A 5568-nucleotide genomic window follows, 5' to 3' on the forward strand; every position below is an offset into this window, starting at 1 on the left:
GGACTAAAGGTCTACTCTTTAGTCCCGGTTTGAGGCATGAACCGGGACTAATGGGCATCGCACCCTTTAGTCCCGGTTTGAGGCACAAACCGGGACTAAAGGGCACAGGTGAACCGGGACTAATGCCTTAGCCGCACGAACCGGGATAAATGCTCGCATTAGTCCCGGTTCTGGATTGAACCGGGACTAATGGGCTAAACAGGCCTGGACGAAAGCCATGTTTTCTACTAGTGAATATAGCTTGGGAGCTTCACACCCACGGGGCCAAAGAGAGTCTGGATGCTACGCACAGCTCAAACATAGGCACCCATTGAGCACAGCTCACAAACATTACTTGGGGCTCTTTGTGCACTGAAACAAAGAGTTTGAAAGGACCCTTGTAATATGCTATCAAGCACGACTTGGAAGCCTGGTGTATTCACCTAAAACCCCGGGTTAACCTGCCTTCATTAAGTAAGCCACTCCTATCGAGGTAATCCTGGCACGACCCGCCGAACGTTTGACAAGTCAATCTTATACAGACCCTGAACTTGTCAAAGTTAAAACGACGATTGGTTAGTTGGAGGTCCAGCTTAAAATGCTTTGAAAAATGGTTTAACTCAGCGTCCTAGCAGCCCATGAAAAGCCTCGAATTTGGGCCTGGCAGCCCTTGAAAAGCCTCGACTACATGGTTTTATTTGCCTTTGTTAAGATTTTGCTCTTTTGATGAATTTTATGTTGAGGCAGTGTCAGTTGACCCGGTATGGATTTTCAGTCGTCATAATAACCCGGTGTTTGTTAACCCGGCTTGGCTTTCAACTACAAGTTGTCTGACTATATTAATTATCAAACCGGTGTTACAAAACCCGGTCTGGCTTTGACTACATGTCGCCAGTTTGATCATCTGGTGTTCATCGTAACCCAGTATGACTTATTACACACCAGCGCTGCATGGTGGGAGTTATCAATACTCACGATTTGGGTTTTCACCCTTACTACAATCCAAGTTGGTAAACCAACTAAGTGATTTAATATCACAGGTATGATTTATTTCATATTTTTGATTCAGCTTTGGTAATTAACCGGGCTTTGTATTGGGCATTATGACCCGTCCGGCGGTAAACCGCCTGGACAATCCTTTTTATGCAGACATCAGGTTAGCATGAAATCTCAAAGTATAATCAAGTACAGCAAATATCATGGCGGATCAACAAAGTCATGCCTCAGTGCCACATATCAAAGTATTTTAACTAGCCTATTACAAGGCGCTTTGAGGCCCAAAACAATGATTGTTTTTACATAGAACATAGTCTGTGACAATAACCAGATTGCCGGATCAAGACTCATCGCCAGGTTGACGTGATGTTGATGGATCCTCAGGCGTCGGTTCAACCTCCTCCTCCCCACCCAGTGGCTGGAAGTCAATGGTGGTCCAGTCAATCTGGGTTAAAGCTTGAAAGACAGCCTCTTCTCTTATAAGATTCGACGGTTCAATGTCAGGGGCATAAGTATGCTTACGAATTGGCGGCATAAGATTCTGTACTTCCTTCACAGCAGTGTCAACTCGATGATTGTTGGCATCATAGAAGGACCGATGAGAAGTCAAGTTCACCTGTTCAGCCAATTGACTTGCTACTGGGCGCATCTCCTTGGTTAGGGATTTGAGGTCTTCATTATCAAATGCTAATCCGTCTTCTTGTTTATCCGGATAGACCTTGGCGATATCAACTGGATCCAGGTCAGCTATCCATGGTTTGGCACGCGTTAGTGCTAACAAAGCGCCAGCCCTGGCAGCAGATCGTTTCAACTCCTCTATCTGAGCAGGAGTCATTGAGAGCCTGGCCAAAGTATCCTTGATCAAGGTTGGTGCCGGTTTGTTGTACGAAGCTGCACAGATAACTCGTTGGGCACCAATGTACAGTTGCTCAATCAACGTGTAAGCTGCCTTCAACTTCATCCGCATATCTGCGCCCAGATGAGCAATGCGACTTCCTGCAATAGTTTAAGAATTTAAGGTTAAACCGGTAGAGTTGAAGATACTTCAGAACAGGCTATTCCAAAGTACTTACCAAAAATTGCAGAGGTCATGGCATTCACTTGATGTTTCAACCCAGTCAGCTCTTCCGCCACCGGTTTAAGAGCTGCTTCGGCGTCTTCAGCCCGCTTCAACAATGCGGCCTTCCTCAGTTTCCCAATTGGTGCACTCATCTTTGAAGTCGTCCTTCAATTGTTCCATGGCTGTCAAAGCTCCCTTCAACATCTCTTTGGCTTTAGAGGTCTCTTCTTGCTGGGATTTGATATTTTCGCGAAGATCGACGAGTTGGGAATATTTGGTATTTATATCAGCCTGCAAAAATCAGATGATGAAGCTGTTAATATTTTTCTCAAAGTCCCAAGCACATAACAAGTTATACACTTGGCACTTGGGAGCTAATGCGGATTTCTTCTTAAAACAGTATTTTAAAGTCCCAAGACTCAATACAAGTATTAAACTTGGCACTTGGGGGCTAATGCCTTATTGATTAGTTAAATCAAACGGTGACGGCAGTTGATAAGGACCAAATGTTTAACAGAAAGTCCCAGTTTATCTCATAAGGTAAACCAGCCCTTGGGGGCTACTCAGTTGACATGTTCTGGATCTTTAAAGTCCCGGTTTACCTTCAAGAGATAAACCGGCCCTTGGGGGCTACAATGTTGGTATACAGAACAAGATAGTTTAACATGTTTTGAAGATTACCTCATAGCGCTCCTTCCTCAGGTTCACCAAACCGGCTTCATAATCCCGGCTGGTGTATAGGCGGTTTAAGAATCCCGAATGGACCTCCTGGGCAGAAAGGTTAATGAAGCTGGACAGATCTGTCTTTCCTTTTCCCTTGCCCATAGCAGCAAACTCTTCCTTGGCAGTACGCGTGGCTAAAGCAACCGGGTTACCAGGGGCAGTATGAGAAGTACCGGTGATAACAACATCATCATCACCACCTTTGACGTGCTGGCGGATTGACAGTACCCCTGACTGGGCTTGGCAGATCTTCGTCTCTGGCTGGGCTAGGCGGATCAGCATGAGGACTTGCTGGGTTGGCTTCTGGCGGTTCAACATAGGTATCCTGACTTTGGGGTATAGGATCATCAATGGCAATGTCTGCATCTCTATTAGCGCCTTCTAAAATTCTGTCCGGTTCAACCTCTTCAGTAGGGACAGTGGTTTTTGCTTTCTTACTCAGATGGGCTTTGGCACTGTAATATTAAAATAAGAGGTCAGTTGGTAAACCGGCACAAGAAGACAAAGTTAAAGACAATATACTTACCCACGGACGGTCTTGAGGGGAGGCATTTGAGTGGTTGATGAACCGTCAGATGAAGAATTGGAAGACACCTGGTAATTCGGATCATACGGATTAAGTGGGTATCGGAAGCAACCCTTCAAGGGATATTTTTTGGGAGAACAAGAAACCTCTGGACGACGCTTCCGGGTTGGTGTATCCGGTAAACCGGAGGAAGTGACTTGCTGGCCACTTTGCAGGGTTGTGTGACGACCTTCAGTTTGATGTGTCTTCAAAGAAAATTGTGGATCCAAATGAGCAAGAGGGTGAGAGTATTTTACTTTCCGAACTGCATGGCGAAATCTTTGAACCGACACAAGTTCTGAATCAGAAGAAAGGCAGTATTTTACTTTTCGAGTAGATGATTTTTCATATAAAAACTTTTTCATCCGAGTTAGTATGCAAAAGTTATGCCCATATTTACAAATTCCAGAGAGATTTTGCAAATAAAGTCGAAATTCACATTTGCAAATTTCCCCAACAACTAGACCACATATCACTTGGGAAACTTATTTTCTTTTATTTTTTTGACATTTCCATCATTTTCTTTTATTTTTTTAAAAATTAAAAAGGCGATCCACCGGGGGGGGGGGTAGAGTTTGAAAATGGGACCTTTAGTACCGGTTCGTGGCACGAACCGGGACTAAAGGTCTCAACCCCATTAGTCCCGGTTCGTGCCTCAAACCGGGACTAAAGGCCTACTCTTTATTCCCGGTTTGAGGCATGAACCGGGACTAATGGGCATCGCACCCTTTAGTCCCGGTTTGAGGCACAAACCGGGACTAAAGGGTACAGGTGAACCGGGACTAATGCCTTAGCCGCACGAACCGGGATAAATGCTCGCATTAGTCCCGGTTCTGGATTGAACCGGGACTAATGGGCTAAATAGGCCTGGACGAAAGCCCTGTTTTCTACTAGTGAATATAGCTTGGGAGCTTCACACCCACGGGGCCAAAGAGAGTCTGGATGCTACGCACAGCTCAAACATAGGCACCCATTGAGCAGAGCTCACAAACATTACTTGGGGCTCTTTGTGCACTGAAACAAAGAGTTTGAAAGGACCCTTGTAATATGCTATCAAGCACGACTTGGAAGCCTGGTGTATTCACCTAAAACCCCGGGTTAACCTGCCTTCATTAAGTAAGCCACTTCTATCGAGGTAATCCTGGCACGACCCGCCGAACGTTTGACAAGTCAATCGTATACAGACCCTGAACTTGTCAAAGTTAAAACGACGATTGGTTAGTTGGAGGTCCATCTTAAAATGCTTTGCGAAATGGTTTAACTCAGCGGCCTAGCAGCCCATGAAAAGCCTCGAATTTGGGCCTGGCAGCCCTTGAAAAGCCTCGACTACATGGTTTTATTTGCCTTTGTTAAGATTTTGCTCTTTTGATGAATTTTATGTCGAGGCAGTGTCAGTTGACCCGGTATGGATTTTCAGTCGTCATAATAATCCGGTGTTTGTTAACCCGGCTTGGCTTTCAACTACAAGTTGTCTGACTATATTCATTATCAAACCGGTGTTACAAAACCCGATCTGGCTTTGACTACATGTCGCTAGTTTGATCATCTGGTGTTCATCGTAACACGGTATGACTTATTACACACCAGCACTGCATGGTGGGAGTTATCAATACTCACGATTTGGGTTTTCGCCCTTACTACAATCCAAGTTGGTAAACCAACTAAGTGATTTAATATCACAGGTATGATTTATTTCATATTTTTGATTCAGCTTTGGTAATTAACCGGGCTTTGTATTGGGCATTATGACCCGTCCGGCGGTAAACCGCCTGGACAATCCTTTTTATGCAGACATCAGGATAGCATGAAATCTCAAAGTATAATCAAGTACAGCAAATATCATGGCGGATCAACAAAGTCATGCCTCAGTGCCACATATCAAAGTATTTTAACTAGCCTATTACAAGGCGCTTTGAGGCCCAAAACAATGATTGTTTTTACATAGAACATAGTCTGTGACAATAACCAGATTGCCGGATCAAGACTCATCGCCAGGTTGACGTGATGTTGATGGATCCTCAGGCGTCGGTTCAACCTCCTCCTCCCCACCCAGTGGCTGGAAGTCAATGGTGGTCCAGTCAATCCGGGTTAAAGCTTGAAAGACAGCCTCTTCTCTTATAAGATTCGACGGTTCAATGTCAGGGGCATAAGTATGCTTACGAATTGGCGGCATAAGATTCTGTACTTCCTTCACAGCAGTGTCAACTCGATGATTGTTGGCATCATAGAAGGACCGATGAGAAGT

This window comes from Triticum aestivum, chromosome 7B, assembly GCF_018294505.1.
Source record: "Triticum aestivum cultivar Chinese Spring chromosome 7B, IWGSC CS RefSeq v2.1, whole genome shotgun sequence".
Classification (NCBI taxonomy): Eukaryota; Viridiplantae; Streptophyta; class Magnoliopsida; order Poales; family Poaceae; genus Triticum; species Triticum aestivum.